Consider the following 17453-nt stretch of genomic DNA (forward strand, 5'->3'; position numbering starts at 1 on the left):
TATTTCAATGTAGAGGTTTGCATAATCCTTGAGAAAATAGGTGAATAATGCTTTGTTTCTGTATTAAATTCATACATCCAAGAGCTTCAGATTTTTTTTTTAAATCAGTGCATCCCAAATTCTAGCACCTTTTAATTCCCAGAGTAGGCTGCATACCTATTAATCAGTCATCTAACCATTGCTTTTTCTGACACAATGGCAATTTGTCTTAACTCTATTTATTTACCGATTTCTAAAATTACATCACCTTAAAAGAACAGCATGTATTTGTCAGAAATGTCTTTAAGGCAGCCTTCACATCCTTGTTCCTCAAGCTGTAGATCATGGGTTTCAGCGTGGGAATCACCAGAGTATAAAACACGGAGGCCACTTTATCAGTATCCATAGAATGGTTAGTTTGAGACTGCACATACATGAATATCATTGTGCCATAGAAGACAGATACTGCCATCATATGTGATGCACAGGTGGAAAAGGCTTTTTTCCTTCCTTCTGATGAATGTATTTTGAGAATGGACAAAACAATGTTGAAATAAGATACAAGAACTATAATTATGGAAAACAGCAGATTTGTAGCTGCAGATATAAAAACAAAATGTTTCTGGAAAGGAAATATCAGAGCAGGACAATGCTAGCAGAGGGGCAATATCACAATAAAAATCATTGATGATATTGCAAGAGCAATAAGTCACAGAGAATACAGAAGATGAGGCCACAATAGCTGTGGAAAAGCTATAGAGGTATGTGAGGGAAACTAGCAGAAGACAGATCCACGGAGATACAACCACCATGTAGAGCAGGGGGTTACAAATGGCCACATAGCGGTCATAGGCCATCACAGCTAACAGGAGCACCTCAGCTACAATGAAAACCAAGAACCCTCCCAGTTGGGTGGCACGTTCATAGTAGGAGGTGGTATGTTTCTTTACTAAGAAATTGATCAGCATTTTAGGGGCAATGACAGTTGAATTGCCAAGATTGATGATGGCCAAGTGCCAGAGGAAGAAATACATGGGGGTCTGAAGTCAAGAGTCCACACTGGTGAGGGTGATTATGCTTAGGTTCCCTGTCACTGTCAGTCCATAGATGACCAGGAAGACAAAGAAGAGTGGGATCTGGAGGTCTGGACGTTCCGAGACTCCTGTGAGAATAAATCAGTGACTCGGGTGAAATTTCCATTAGCCATGTAAGAGTGTAGAAAGTCATCTGGGAAAGAAAGGAGAAGTGTTTACAGTTTTTAAAAATTTCTAGGACTATTGTTATATGTCAAGGGCAACTTCTGGGGTAAGATTTCCTGGAATCATACTTTGAAAATACATCCATTCCCTTGAGTAAGTGAAAGTCACTCAATCGTGTCTGACTCTTTGTGACCCCATGGATCTTACAGTCCATGGAATTTACCAGGTCAGAATACTGGAGTGGGTAGCTGTTGCCTTCTCCAGGGGATCTTCCCAACCCACGGATCAAACTCAGATCTCCCACATAGCTGACAGATTCTTTACCATTTGAGCCACCAGTGAAGCCCATCAGTTCCCTTTCTTCTGCTAAAATCAAGCGTGCTGATGGTTTATAACTTCCCAGGGGGTGCAGTAGTACAGTCTATCTGCCATTGCAGGACACATGGATTCAACCCCTGGGTCAGGAAAATCCCCTGGAGGAGGGAAAGTCTACCTACTCCAGTATTCTCCCCTGGAGAATCCCATGGACAGAGGAGCCTGGAGGTCTACAGTCCGTGGCATCGCAAAAAGTCGGACACGAGTCAGTGACTGAGCACACACAAGTTGTTTATATACTCTTCTTAAATTGCAAAACTAAATGTTGAAAAGCAATCATTTAAATCACAAACATTACATTTTTTCTCTAAGTTTCTTTTAAAGCTCTATGTTGTATTTTTTGCCAATTTCCATATTTCTTTGCCATCTTAAGCACCCCCTCTCCTACTTCCTTAGGTCAAGCTGTTATTAACACTGTCATGGACTACTATATCCTTCTCTTCTTCAGGCTACCATTCTGTCAGACTTGTTGATAAGCAAGTAGGAGTCATTAAAACTTTCTGATCAATGAAACATGTAATCTGAGATATCTTTTAGAATAATTGAAAAAAGCCTTGATCTCATATTCAATGCATTCCACACTCAGGTCTGTATCACTTTACTAGTCATATTGTTTCACCAGACATGCACTTAACCCTAGTCCCTCTGTTTCCCTGCTGCTAAGTCACTTCAGTCGTGTCCGACTCTGTGTGACCCCATAGATGGCAGCCCACCAGGCTCCCCCATCCCTGGGATTCTCCAGGCAAGAGCACTGGAGTGGGTTGCCATTTCCTTCTCCAATGCATGAAAGTGAAAAGTGAAAGTGAAGTCACTCAGTCATGTCCAACTCTTAGCGACCCCATGGACTGCAGCCTACCAGGCTCCTCCGCCCATGGGATTTTCCAGGCAAGAGTACTGGAGTGGGGTGCCATTGCCTTCTCCGTCTGTTTCCCTACTGATACTCAAAGATACCAGTTGAGCGAAGAAAACCAATCTAGAAAATAAACATTTTTTTCCCCTCAGATTTTCTTTTCTCTTTAAGATACTACAGAGGTTCTAACTTAACAAACCAGAAATCTAGTCTGATCCAAGGAGTCGAGTTGAGAAGGAAAGACAGTGCTGTAGATTGCTGAGCCAGTTCTGTTCCTTCTTTCTAGATGGTGTTGTCTGCTGTTTCTCTACTGAATCCCATTCTGATTTCAGTCTCCTTCTTCATGTACAGATTAGAACCAGGGGTAACATGGCTTGCTATCTTTTATTATTATTATTTTAGAAAGAGAGACACATTGGATGAAGCAGTGGAATTCAGATTTATAGTATCTGTTTTACCACTTGGAAGTCTTCATTTCTACTAAGAATCATCCTTATGTTTATTAGACATGTCTTCATTTTCAGTGTCAGCTATTACATTCTTCTACATTTCCAGATCCTTGCACCTTGCCCATCCTTTTAAATTTTATTTTAACAATGTGGTAAGAATACATAACTTGAAATCTGCTCCATTAAGAGATTTATGGCTGAACAGAACAGTATCGATAATTACGACACAACGCTGTGCAGCAGATCTCTAGATCTTATTCACCTCATGTAGCTGAAACTTTATACTTGTTGATTAGCAACTCTCTATATGGTCCAGCTTACAACTTCCAGATATTTATCAAAAGGAATTGCTATAGGATATTTAATAGAAAGTGAAATCCTATCTATTCTGCTAATTTGGAAAATGATACCTCTGGTCATTTTCTAATATCCTGATGAAACACTTTATATACTTTCATTTAGGGCTAACCATTAGAGGAGAATCCCATGGGCAGAGGAGCCTGGTGGGCTGCAGTCCATGGGTTTGCAAGAGTCAGACATGACTTAGAAATTAAATCACAGGGTACAAAATTATGCAATGGGATGACTGACTTTTCAATCTTCAGACTTGGTGATAGCAGTTAGGAATTATTTGAGGTTCATAGCTTTCTCCATAACTCTTTAAAAAACTCCATAACTCCATAACATTTTTTATTCATTCTATTCCTTTGCCAGTCTATTCACTCAGTTTGTAAATATTTGTATGAAAAGAAACAAACAAATGAGCAAACATAAGCATAAGCAATTAGTAGGAAAAACAACTAAAACGTCTCTCAATTTAAGCATGGGGGTTTATTCACATATATAAGGAATAATATAGTAAAATTATTCAGTTCATAAAGTGATTCATGAGTAACACATATCTTAAAATATTATTTTTCTAAGATTGCACTGGGTATTTGTTTTTGTTGTTGTTCAGTTGCTAAGTCACATTCAACCCCTTGCAACCCCATGGATTGTAGACCACCAAGCTCCTCCACCCATTGGATTTTCCAGGAAAGAATACTGGAGAGGGTTGCCATTTCCTTCTCCAAGGGATCTTCCTGGACCAGGGATCAAATCTAAGCCTCCTGCATTGGCAGGAGAATTCTTTACCACTGATCCACCAGGGAAGACCTGTGTTGGGTGTATTTATAGAAAAAAAATCAAATATTACAGGCTGCTGCTGCTAAGTCACTTCAGTCATGTCCAACTCTGTGTGACCACATAGATGGCATCCCACCAAGCTCCCCTGTCCCTGGGATTCTTCAGGCAAGAATACTGGAGTGGGTTGCCATTTCCTTCTCCAAATGAGCCACATATTAAAATGTAGTTATTATTTATCTGAAATTTAAATTCAACTGAACATCCTGTATTTTATCTGGAAATCTTAGCTTTACTAATTTTAACAGATTAATTTGCTGATGATTTTCAGATATTCCTAATTACTTCTGCACTTACAATATCCAACTACCACTTTTCATTTTCACAAACCCGATGAATATATGACCTCTAGTCAATTCATAGGATTTATGTCCTAAAACTGCTATGCTTTTCCAGGGAAACCAGTTAACAAAAGAGATAATGAAATTTTTGTGATGTAAGAAATAAGCTGTCAGTGACTGAAAGAGTATCCATAGTTAAGAATTAAGTGAAATTACCAAAATCGTGGTGTTAAGCAACATCTACAATTCTTATTTACTCACCTTTAATGAAGAATTCGAATTTCTGCTCTCAAATTACTCTGACTCGTCTTTGGGTAGGGGCAATTTATATGTTCCCTCTCTCCTTGTGATGTTCCCTGAGGAAGTAGTATGAAATTTATTCAGATGATTCTCCCCAAATTATATGAGTTTTTTTTTTTTTTTAATTTCCCGTGATGTCTTCAAATTACCTAGGATAACCTGCATATTCCCTAGTGAAAAATTGTAAGGAACAGTTTAAGGAAAGGAAGAAGACAGTATAATTTATCTGTACAGTTCCAGGGAGACACTTACTTAAAGACAGCTATTACAGTAACAATGAAAAACATGGATGTGCTTTCTCACAGTAAAACTACAACTGTTTCAGAAGTTATGATAAAATTGCAAGCAAATCATCATCATTGGATAGGATTATTTTTACTTTATTTTATTTTAACTTTACAATATTGTATTGGTTTTGCCATATATCAAAATGAATCTGCTTATAAATGGAAATAGAGATGAAATTATCTAATTGTGAGTTTAATTTTCATTTACTTAATGACTAATGATATTGGACATTTGTCAATGTATTTGCTGGTCATTCATATATATATATATATATACACACACACATTTTAAAGTGTCTAAATTTTGTCAATTTTAATCAATATTTTATTGATTGTTTGGACTTTTTATAAGTGTGTTACATGAAACTGCTTTTGGAGAGTTTCTTCTAGAAGTTTCCTTAATTTATTTCATATTAAGGGAAATTTGCTTTACAGTGTTTTGTTATTTTCTGCCATATAGCAATGCAAATCAGCCATAATTATATATGTATCACATCCCGCTGAGGTTTCCCTCCCCTCCACCTATTCCACCCCTCTAGGTCATGACAGAGTGCCAGTCTGGGCCCCTGTGTTATATAGCAACTTCTCACCAGCTATCTGTTTTACATGTGGCGGTGTATATACGTAAGTGCTACTTTCTCCATTCATCCTTTCTCCTTTTCCTCCACTGTATCCACAAGTCCATTCTCTATATCTGAGTTTCCATTCCTTTTCTGCAAATAGATTCATCAATACCATTTTTTTCTAGATTCACTCTCTCTCTATATATGTGTGTGTGTGTGTCTGTGTGTTTGAGTGTGTGTATGTTAATACGCAACATTTGTTTTTCTCTTTATTACTTACTTCACTCTATATAACAGATTGTAATTTCATCCACATCCATAGAATGGAATTAAATCCATTCTTTTTGAGGCTGAGTAATACCATTTCTGTCCTTTATTGAGCCCATCTTTGCATGAAATATTCCCTTGGTATCTCTAATTTTCTTGAAGAGATCTCTAGTCTTCCCCATTCTGTTGTTTTCCTCTATTTCTTTGCATTGATCGCTGAAGAAGGCTTTCTTATCTCTTCTTGCTAGTCTTTGGAATTCTGTATTCACATGTTTATATCTTTCCTTTTCTCCTTTGCTTTTTGCTTCTCTTCTTTTCACAGCTATTTGTAAGGCCTCCCCAGACAGCCATTTTGCTTTTTGCATTTCTTTTCCATGGGGATAGTCTTGATCCCTCTCTCCTGTACAATGTCATGAACCTCATTCCATAGTTCATCAGGCACTCTACCTATCAGATCTAGGCCCTTAACTCTGTTTCTCACTTCCACTGTATAATCAAAAGGGATTTGATTTAGGTCATACCTGAATGGTCTAGTGGTTTTCCCTACTTTCTTCAGTTTAAGTCTGAATTTGGCAATAAGGAGTTCATGATCTGAGCCACAGTCAGCTCTTGGTCTTGTTTTTGTTGACTGTATAGAGCTTCTCCATCTTTGGCTGCAAAGAATATAATCAATCTGATTTCGGTGTTGACCATCTGGTGACTAGAGATCTTTTCAAGAAAATTAGAGATACCAAGGGAACATTTCATGCAAAGATGTGCCGGGAGCCGGCATATTGCATATTGAGTGCATATTGCATATTGCATAATGAGTGCAGCACTTTCCACAGCATCATCTTTCAGGATCTGGAATAGCTCAACTGGAATTCTATCACTGCCGGGAGCCAGCGTGAGAAACTCTGCCCATGACAAAGGTCATGAGGAAGGAGGCTCGGCATACGCAAAGGCGGGATCGAGCCTCAGGAGTCCCCCTGGAAATTCTTGAGCATCAACCCCCAAAACCAGAGTCTGCCTACTTTCTGCTTTGTGTTTTCACCTACACCTCTGACTTTATGGGGGGCTGTCCCCCACTATCTCTCTCTGAAAAAAGAGTTAGCTTACAGCTCCAGTTAATAATTCCTGGGTGTGACAGTGTTTCAACCTACAAACTCCTTTGGAAGTCCTCTAGCCTGCCTGAATAGGTTTTTCCGGCCACATGTGATTGTTCAGAGCCTCCCAACTGTGAGAGGCGGGAGATGTTCTAAACTGTCTAAACACAGAGTCCTTTGAGTAGTTAAAAGATTGATTAGAAATTGTATTGGTGAAGGGTTTTTCACTTATTGGGCCAATGTTTGCTGCTAAGTCTCTATACCCCTTACCTACTGTGTCCTTGGAAGTGTATTGATTGATATAATGGGTGTATAGAAATGTAAGTAGTAGCCTCAATGTTTGTAAACTTGGACCCTTGAGTTAATTCTTTTCTTTATTGAGCCCACCACACCTTTGCCCTATAAGAATGCAACTTTATCTAATGCTTGTGGAGGGTGGCTCCTGACTTTGGAATAATCACCTTTAGAGAAAAATACATTTCTTAAAATGTTAACAGGCCTCCTGGCCAGAAGATGATGTAAATCACCTGAACTTTTGCATATGATAAGTTTGAAAGTCTGGCTTCGTTTAGGATCAGGAACTGCTGTCCTTGCATGACTCTACCCCTTCCCCCATTATCCTCTATGCACAACTTAAGGTATAAAAACTACTTTGGAAAATAAAGTGCGGGCCTTGTTCACCGAAACTTGGTCTCCCCATGTCGTTCTTTCTCTTACCTTCTGGCTGAATTATTCAGCCTCTTTTCTTCACTGAATTTTCCTACTGAGCTATCCTTATTTCAGCCTCTTTTCTCCACTGAATTTCCTCACTAAGCTATCCTCATTCTATTACTTTTTATATCCTTAATTAACGTTTAATTAAGCAGTTGTTTCCTGATCCTCGCTGATGCCGTCTCTCCTTCGAATACCCTGCATCAGCTGGGGCTGGACTCCCACAAAGATGGGCTCGATAAAGGACAGAAATGGTATAGACATAACAGAAGCAGAAGATATTAAGAAGAGATGGCAAGAATACACAGAAGAACTGTACAAAAAAGTTCTTCACGACCCAGATAATCATGATGGTGTAATCACTGACCTAGAGCCAGACATCCTGGAATGTGAAGTCAAGTGGGCCTTAGAAAGCATCGCTATGAACAAAGCTAGTGGAGGTGATGGAATTCCAGTTGAGCTATTTCAAAACCTGAAAGATGATGCTGTGAAAGTGCTGTACTCAATATGCCAGCAAATTTGGAAAACTCAGCAGTGACCACAGGACTGGAAAAGGCCAGTTTTCATTCCAATCCTAAAGATGGGCAATGCCAAAGAATGCTCAAACTATTGCACAATTGCATTCATCTCACACGCTAGTAAAATAATGCTCAAAATTCTCCAAGCCAGGCTTCAGCAATATGTGAACTGTGAACTTCCTGATGTTCAAACTGGTTTTAGAAAAGGCAGAGGAACCAGAGATCAAATTGCCAACATCTGCTGGATCATGGAAAAAGCAAAAGAGTTCTAGAAAAGCATATATTTCTGCTTTATTGACTATGCCAAAGCCTTTGACTGTGTGGATCCCAATAAACTGTGGAAATCTGAAAGAGATGGGAATATCAGACTACCTGATCTGCCTCTTGAGAAATTTGTATGCAGGACAGGAAGCAACAGTTAGAACTGGACATGGAACAACAGACTTGTTCCAAATAGGAAAAGGAGTACGTCAAGGCTGTATTTTGTCACCCTGCTTATTTAATTTCTATGCAGAGTACATCATGAGAAATGCTGAGCTGGAAGAAACACAAGCTGGAATCAAGATTGTCGGGAAAAATATCAATAATCTCAGATATGCAGACGACACCACCCTTATGGTAGAAAGTGAAGAGGAATTCAAAAGCCTCTTGATGAAAGTGAAAGTGGAGAGTGAAAAAGTTGGCTTAAAGCTCAACATTCAGAAAACGAAGATCATGGCATCTGGTCCCATCACTTCATGGGAAATAGATGGGGGAAACAGTGGGAACAGTGTCAGACTTCATTTTTTTGGGCTCCAAAATCACTGCAGATGGTGACTGCAGCCACGAAATTAAAAAAAATTTACTCCTTGGAAGGAAAGTTATGACCAACCTAGATAGCATATTCAAAAGCAGAGACATTCCTTTGCCAACAAAGGTTCGTCTAGTCAAGGCTATGGTTTTCCTGTGGTCATGTATGGATGTGAGAGTTGGACTGTGAAGAAGGCTGAGTGGGGAAGAATTGATGGTTTTGAACTGTGGTGTTGGAGAAGACTCTTGAGAGTCCCTTGGAGTGCCAGGAGATCCAACCAGTCCATTCTGAAGGAGATCAGCCCTGGGATTTCTTTGGAAGGACTGATGCTAAAGCTGAAATGCCAGTACTTTGGCCACCTCACATGAAGAGTTGACTCATTGGAAAAGACTCTGATGCTGGGAGGGGTTGGGGGCAGGAGGAGAAGGGGACGACAGAGGATGAGATGGCTGGACGTGAGTATGGGTGAACTCCATGAGTTGGTGATGGACAGGGAGGCCTGGTGAACTGCGATTCATGGGGTCACAAAGAGTAAGACACGACTGAGCGACTGAACTGAACTGAGTATTCCATTGTATATTTGTATGACATTTTCTTTTTCCATTCTTCTGTCAATGGACATCTCAGTTGCTTCAACATCGTAGCTATTGTACATAATGCCACTATGAACATTGGGGCACATGTGTCTTTTCCAATTATGGTTTTCTCAGGGTATATGCCCAGTAGTGGGATCACTGGGTCATATGGTAGTTTTATGCCTAGTGTTTTAAGGAGTTTCCATACTGTTCTCCATAGTGGCTGTATCACTTTACATTCCCACCAACAGTGCAATAGGATTCCCTTTTCTCCCACATTCTCTCCAGCATTTATTGTTTGTAGATTTATTAATGATGACCATTGTGACCTGTGTGAGGTGATACCTCATTGTGGTTTTGATTTACATTTCTCTAGCAATAAGCAATGCTAAGCATTCTTTTTTTCCATGTGTTTATTTGTAATCTGTATGTCTTCTTTGAAGAACTGTCTATTTAGGTCTTCTGCCCATTTTGGGGGGGGGGTGGTACAAAAACAGAAATATAGACCAATGGGATAAGATAGAAAGTCCAGAGATAAACCTGCACACCTATGGACATCTCATTTTTGACAAAGAAAGCAATGATATACAATGGAGAAAAGATAGTTTCTTCAATATGTGGTGCTGGGAAAATTGGACAAGTATGTGTAAAAGAATGAAATTAGAACAGTTCCTACCACCATACACAAAGATAAACTCAAAGTGAATTAAAAAACAAAACTAACTAAATGTAAGACGAGAAGCTATATAATTCTGAAAGGAAATATAGACAGAATACTCTTTGATATAAGTTACAGAAAGGTCCTCTTTGACCCACCTACTAGAGTAATGGAAATAAAAACAAAAATATACAAATGGAACCTATTTAAACTTAAAAGTTTTTGCACAGCAAAGAAAACAATAAACAAGATTAAAAGACAATCCTCAGAATGGGACAAAATAGTTCCAAATGAAACAACTGACAAAGTATTAATCTCCAAAATATATAAGCAGCTAGTATAGCTCAATATTAGGAAAACAAACAACCTAATCAAGAAAATAAGCAGAAGACCTAAACAGAGATTTGTCCAAAGAAGACATCCAGATGGCCAATAAACACACAGAGGTTTTATTATTTTGATGTCTCTGTTTAGTTCTTTGGCTCAAAATCCTGCAGTGATACAAAGCAAAAAAATGCACCAGTAGGGACGGAGAAGGCAATGGCAACCCACTCCAGTGTTCTTGCCTGTAGAATCCAAGGGACAGGGGAGCCTGGTAGGCTGCCATCTATGGGGTCACACAGAGTCAGACACGACTGAAGCGACTTAGCAGCAGCAGCAGGGAGGGCAAAAAAATCTTCTCCCCTCAGACAGCTTCTCATGTACAGAACAGATTGGGATGCAGGAGATGGAGTGGTTAGGAGAGGCCATAAAGCTGATAAAGTCCCATCTCAAGGTACACAGACTAACACTCTGAAGACTGAGAAGTGAGAGGGAAAACTAGAAACTACTCTCTGTTATCAATTCAAGGATTGTGCTGTGTTAGAGAACTCCGGAGTCGAAATGGAAATTGTGATAGGATGCTCTGATGATATCTAAATATTGCTATATTCTTCTTAAGAGGGCTGAATTAATTTTTCTTGTAGTTAATTATTTTTGCAGGAAATTAACAAAGTTTGTGTCAAACTGCAAACTCTGCCTCATGGATGGTAATATAAATGTTCGTGCACATTTTTAGCTTTGTCTGGTGTCTTCAACCTTTCCCCCACCTGCATGGCTCAGGTTTGAGTTGGACAGAGCCCTAGGCATTCAGTGAGTCTTCCCACTAGAGTTTGACAGAATTTTGATGTGTTTCAATCCTGTGTGAAGTGGTAGTCTTCATCATCCAGACCTCCAGCCATTTCTCACTCCCTGGTAGCTGTTATTGACCTGGCCTTATGGAATCTCACCTTAATAGGTATGGTTCAGAAGTCACTGGACTTCTCAAGCAGAATTCAGGCTGCTGGGTAGTCACTGTGTCTGCTTAGATGTCTCCACTCTAGTTCCCAACTCACATATCCCAGGCACCTCGGCCCTTCTGGTCTGACTGTGTCTTCAACTTTACCTGAATACTGTGTTCTCTTCACGCCCACCATCACCCTATGTGAAGGACAGTTAACTGTACCCTTTACTGACATCACAGTCCTGTGCTGCCAATTGTCGGATATCTGAAAACACTCATTACATATGTGTCCTCTCTGTTTGCCAATTTTCCAGTAATTTTGCACACAGTGGATTATGCCTCTTCCTCTGCCCCTATCTTATCTCTCTCCTCTTCCTTTTCCCCACTAGTCTGCTCTTTGTTCCTATGAATCTATTTCTATTTTGTTATAGTCATTAGTGTGTTTTATTTATTTTTTTATTTCACATGTGTAATGTTCAACTATGCCTAAAACTAATATAGTATTGTACATCAACAACACTTTGTGATAAAGTGTATCCAAATTTCCCTTATTTCCCTGATTTCATTTCCTCTCATTTGCTTTTCAGTCCTTTCAAAACGTTAACTTCTGATATTTGGACATAAAACCCATTTTATATTGCATTAAAAATAAAGTGTGAATTGTATTTGAAAACTTATATGTTAATGTGAGTCTCTACAATCTTATCTCTGAATATTTTTGTAACCTCAACTCCTTTCAACTTTTCTTAAAATATGGTTTTAGTAATCTTTATTTGGTGATCTGATTTAATAAGTCTGTGATATTGTCTGGTCATCCCTATCCATTCACAGTTGGAGAACAGATTTTAGTGTAAGCTTACTGATCAAAAACTATCAGAAAACACAACAGAATATTTTTGGAAAACAAATTGTTTTTGTAATGGTATAAAGAACTCTGAAAAAGATTGTTCATTGAATGTCCATTGTCTCACAATAAAGTGCATGTATTAAATGCAGTAAAGAGGACTATACTCAGTAAGGAGAAAGGAAAATCTTAATGGTATCCACTAACCTCATGAATAAAATGAGAGCATATTAAAAAATTTACTATGTTTTTATGTTGATGTATAAATTATATACATTTATAACAAATTCAAAATATATAAAATATATTAACAGAATAAAATAGTCATATTTGGGTTGACATTCAGAATGTAAATTCACTCCTACTAAATATTTTATCAAACAAACAATATTAAGAAAGAGTAGGGAGTTTTACTTTAAAGATAACTGGCATAATTTTGCTAAAAAGAGTAAAAAAGATTTTAGCCATCTCTAATTACAATTCTTCAAGATGTAGTTATCTACTATACCCATACACATCCAGGATAAAAATAAAAAGAAACAAAATAATAAGAATGATCAGCTTGCTTGTTTCATTTATAGATATTGCTCTGTTCTAGTTTACTTATTTCTTAACATATCTCTCCTGACTCCTGGAAACATTTCTTTCAATCTAGATTACTGAACACTAAGCAAAGTTAGTGAATATTCTTCATTTCTATATTTATCTGAGAATTCCAGGAGAGTCAGGTTATTTTTAAAATCACCATTTCCTGGAAACATAATCCTATTTAATTTCCAGGGTTACTTGAGAACCTATAAACCAGACATCTAATCTCAGCTTTCTCCAACCAATGGCAGCCTACCTTCATTTATCTACAGAGTTTTAAAACTAGAATGACTCTAAAAACAGCATGGATTTCTAATAAATCTCTTCAATGCAGCTTTCATGTCCTTATTCCTCAGGCGTAGATCATGGGGTTCAGCATGGGAATCACCAGTGTATAGAACACTGAAGCCATTTTATCAGCACCCAGAGAACGGTTAGTTTGAGGCTGCAAATACACAAACAGTAGAGTTCCATAGAAGACTGACACTGCTGTAATATGTGAGGCACATGTGGAAAAGGCTCTTTTCCTTCCTTCTGATGAACATATCTTTAGAACGGACAGAAAAAAATGTTGAAAGAAGATGCTATGACAGTAATTATGGAAAACACCAAATTTGTAGATGCAGACATATATATTATTGCTTCTAGAACTGAAGTATCAGAGCAAGATAATGCTAACAGAGGGATGGTATCACAGCAAAAGTGATTGATTACATTGGAAGAGCAATAAGTCATAGAGAATACAGACGATGAAGTTACAATTGATGTACAAAAGCTATAGAAGTATGTGAGGGAAACTACCAGAAGACAGATCCTCTGAGACACCACCACTATGTAGAGCAGGGGGTTACAAATGGCCACATAGCGGTCATAGGCCATCACAACTAACAGGAGCACCTCAGCTACAATGAAAACCAAGAACCCTCCCAGTTGGGTGGCACGTTCATAGTAGGAGGTGGTGTGTTTCTTTACTAAGAAATTGATCAGCATTTTAGGAGCAATGACAGTTGAATTGCAAAGATTGATGATGGCCAAGTACCAGAGGAAGAAATACATGGGGGTCTGAAGGTAAGAGTCCACACTGGTGAGGGTGATGATGCTTAGGTTTCCTGTCACTGTCAGTCCATAGATGACCAGAAAGACAAAGAAGAGTGGGATCTGGAGGTCTGGACGTTCTGAGACTCCTGTGAGAATAAACTCAGTGACTCAGGTGAAATTTCCGTTAGCCATGTAAAGGTTTGGAAAGTCATCTGTTTGAAGAAAAAAAGAAGTAGTCACAAACCTTATGGAATTATTTTCCAGTACTGTTATTAGATGTCAAAAGCAATCCTTTGATGAGATTTCCTATTGGTCTCAGTTACTAAACTCAAACTTCTAGGTCTAGTAAACCAACTTTGCAATCATTTACTGAAGAGATGAGACGGGTACGGCAAATTAAACAGATGATCCAGTGTAATGTATATTTTGAAATTTTATTTTCTCATAATCTTATTAAATTATGACTGTTTTAGTAGCTTAAAAAATAGAATGGAGATTCCAATCTGATGCCTCTTGCACAGAGTGTGAGGAAGACATGAGGAATTGCAAGTTCCCTAATAATTCAAGATTTCCCCAGTAGCTTAATGGTAAAAAATCTGCCTGCCAATGCAGGATACGCAAGAGACAGAGGTTCAATCCCTGGATTGGGAAGATCCCTGGGAACAGGAAATGGCAACCTGTTCCAATAGTCTTGCCTGGAAAATTCCATGGACAGAAGACCCTGGTGGGCAACAGTCCTGATGGGGGTCACAGAGTTGGACATGACTGAGTGACTAAGCACACAAATAATTTGGCATCTACTCTTAATTTCCTAATCTGAGATTTCTTGCTTTTTCTTAAGAATAGATAATTTAGCCAATGCTCTACCCCTTTTCATTTATACTGTATTTCTATAGCTTCTATTTGGTCTGTATTGAACTTGCAGATTTGACCATCTATTTATGTTAAACTCTTTGCTCATTTTTCACTTTATTACCAGAAAAAAATATATGGAGACATGTTCTTAGATACATTTTTTACATCAACTATTCTCTTTTCACCTTTAAAAAAATTTTTCTCTTTGAAAGTGTTTTCCTCCCTTTCATAGCTCTTTTCCTTCTTGCCCACAAGTTGATACAATTCCTCATATTATTTCAATGTGCTTTTATTTTAACCATTATTTTTTTATTTATACAATTTTTAACATTATTTTTTGAATTATGAAATACTTCTAACCTCAATTTTAGTTCATAACTTTACTGATATTTTATCAGATTTTTGATATTTTTTCATCAATGCAATAATATTAAACATCCTTTTATAGAACTTCTATGGTAATTTCATTACATATATTTGCTAAAGGATCTACATGAGATTATAATACAACTGAATATTTTGCTAGAGATATTTGAAACGTGATATTTGACCTCACTAAGTTGAGCTTTTTCTCAATAACAATTGATGTCTAGTTGGGGGCACCTGACATAAAGAAGTCTGTTCAGAGTCTCTAAGCTGAGGACTCGGAGAGAAGTTGTAGAGGGTCAAAGTTACATGACCAATTAACGTAAGATTTACCTTTTAGCAACAATTAACATATATATATGCAATATATTAACAATAATTAATAAAGTGAGCAGGAAGAAACTTTTGTAGATGGTGAATCTGAAACTTTTGTAGATAGTGATGATCTCACTGATGCACACACATCTCCAATCTCATTAAGTTGCAAACATGTAGAGTTTTGACATGTCAATCATAATTCAATAAAGTGTTTTTTAAATCTATATATCATAAATATGTGACTTTTCAAAGGCCAGAACTGTTGACATTTCTCTTCTAAACAAAATTAAAATAAAAATTCTACAGTAAGAAAGAAAAAAAAGAGTTGTGACAATGAAAAAGAATCAGCGATATAAGACCAAAATTACTTCTAATATTGTTGAATATTTTATACTGACACCAAACATTGTCTTTGGTCCCTTGAATCATTTTCTTATTTAATTACCAGGTATTTGTTGATTTTCTACTTTTGTCAGGAAATAGCCAAGCTTCAGTTGAATGACTTGTCCCTTACCTCATGGACATACTATTCCAGTAATAGGGAAGAGAGAAAGGGCTGGTAACAAAATATAAGCACAAGATAATTGTAGAGTATATTAATTTTAATAAGGACAAGTAACAAAATACACATTAGGATAACCTGGGAGAATTATTTCACACAAGATGTTAAAAGAAGACCTTTTTGAGACATACATTTGAACTAAAACTGAACGGTGAGGCAGAACCAACTTTTGAGTGAATCACCAGAAGAACATTCCAGGATTCCGATTTCTTGAAGATGCTGTTTTAGGGTAGAAAATAACTATTCCTTTTCCTGTCTGTTTTTATAGCAAAACTTAATGGAGCCAGTGTGACTAAATAATAATGAGGAAATGGAGACAGTAGAATCATATAATATAGGTCACAGTAAATAGTTGGATTTTATTTTAAGTGAATTCTAAAGCATTGTTAAGTTTGAAGGTAGATAAGGAACACGGTCAGTTTTAAACTTTAAAAAGATAATTCTTGCTGTTATGAAGATAATAATTACATAATTGAAAGGAGGTAGAAATCATGAGTAAAAATTTAAAAGTGAGTAAACAGTTGCTATAGGATTCCTGGTGGAAGATAATGAGCCAAAGTAGAGAAATGGAAATAGAAGATGGTACATTAACAGTTGAGAGCAGAAACAAGAAAGGCATCAGCAACATAATTCATGGTGTGGGCTCTATGAGAAAGAGATGAGGGAATGACACTGAGATTAGGAACAAAAAATACTTTTGTGATTTTTTTCTTTTGTGACTGGATCAATATGGTTTTTCAAATTTTGGGGTTATGATTTAAGATGGAGTGATGAAAGTGATATTATGAACTTATTAAACTTTAAGTGTTTGTGAGAAATTTAAATATTAATTTAGGCAAGCTACTAAGTAACTCTGGAGCATATTTGGTAAGTTAGACTTGCAGATATTTAGGAAATGAGCCCTAATGATCATACGATATTTTTTCATTGATTTCAAGATTTTTTCATCTGCTTCAACTTTTTTTTTTTAATTGTAGCATAACTTCCCAATAGGTTTCTCGATATACCTGCATCCTTTTCCACTGAAGACTATCCTCTCTTTTGAGAATCTAGTTTTTCTTTTGTCCTATAACACTGCACTACAGGATGTTGATTCTGTGTCTCTCATGCCTCTTTTTCTTTTTTTCTCAACAACAAAAAATTTTTTATTGAATTATAGTTGATTTGGGCTTCCCAGGTGACACAGTGGTAAAGAATCTGCCTACCAATGTGGGAGACTTGAGTTTGATCTCTGGATTAGGGAGATTCGCTGGAGTAGTAAATGGCAACCCACTCTAGTATTTTTGCTTGGGAAATTCCATGGACCTTGTCTACTTTTTAAATTTTGATTTAATGCGATAAAATACATAATATTTTATCTGCCCCATTAAATAATTTATGAGTGAATAGTACAGTATGGTAAATTATGGTTAAATGCTATAGAGTAGATCCATAGATTTTATTCACCTTCCTTAACTGAAACTTTATATACCTGTTGATTAGCAACTCCCTGTATGGTCCAACATACAACTTCTGGGCATTTACTGAAAATAATTTCCACCCAAGATGGAAG

General features: G+C 37.3%; 2 pseudogenes; both read right to left on the reverse strand.

Annotated features, from left to right (window-relative positions):
* Positions 1-238: 238 nt before the first annotated feature.
* Positions 239-1186, reverse strand: LOC113888865 (annotated as a pseudogene).
* An 11869-nt stretch (positions 1187-13055) lies between these two features.
* LOC113888860 lies at positions 13056-13992 on the reverse strand (annotated as a pseudogene).
* Between the last annotated feature and the right edge of the window lie 3461 nt (positions 13993-17453).

This window comes from Bos indicus x Bos taurus, unplaced genomic scaffold (assembly GCF_003369695.1).
Source record: "Bos indicus x Bos taurus breed Angus x Brahman F1 hybrid unplaced genomic scaffold, Bos_hybrid_MaternalHap_v2.0 tig00002614_arrow_arrow_obj, whole genome shotgun sequence".
Classification (NCBI taxonomy): domain Eukaryota; kingdom Metazoa; phylum Chordata; class Mammalia; order Artiodactyla; family Bovidae; genus Bos; species Bos indicus x Bos taurus.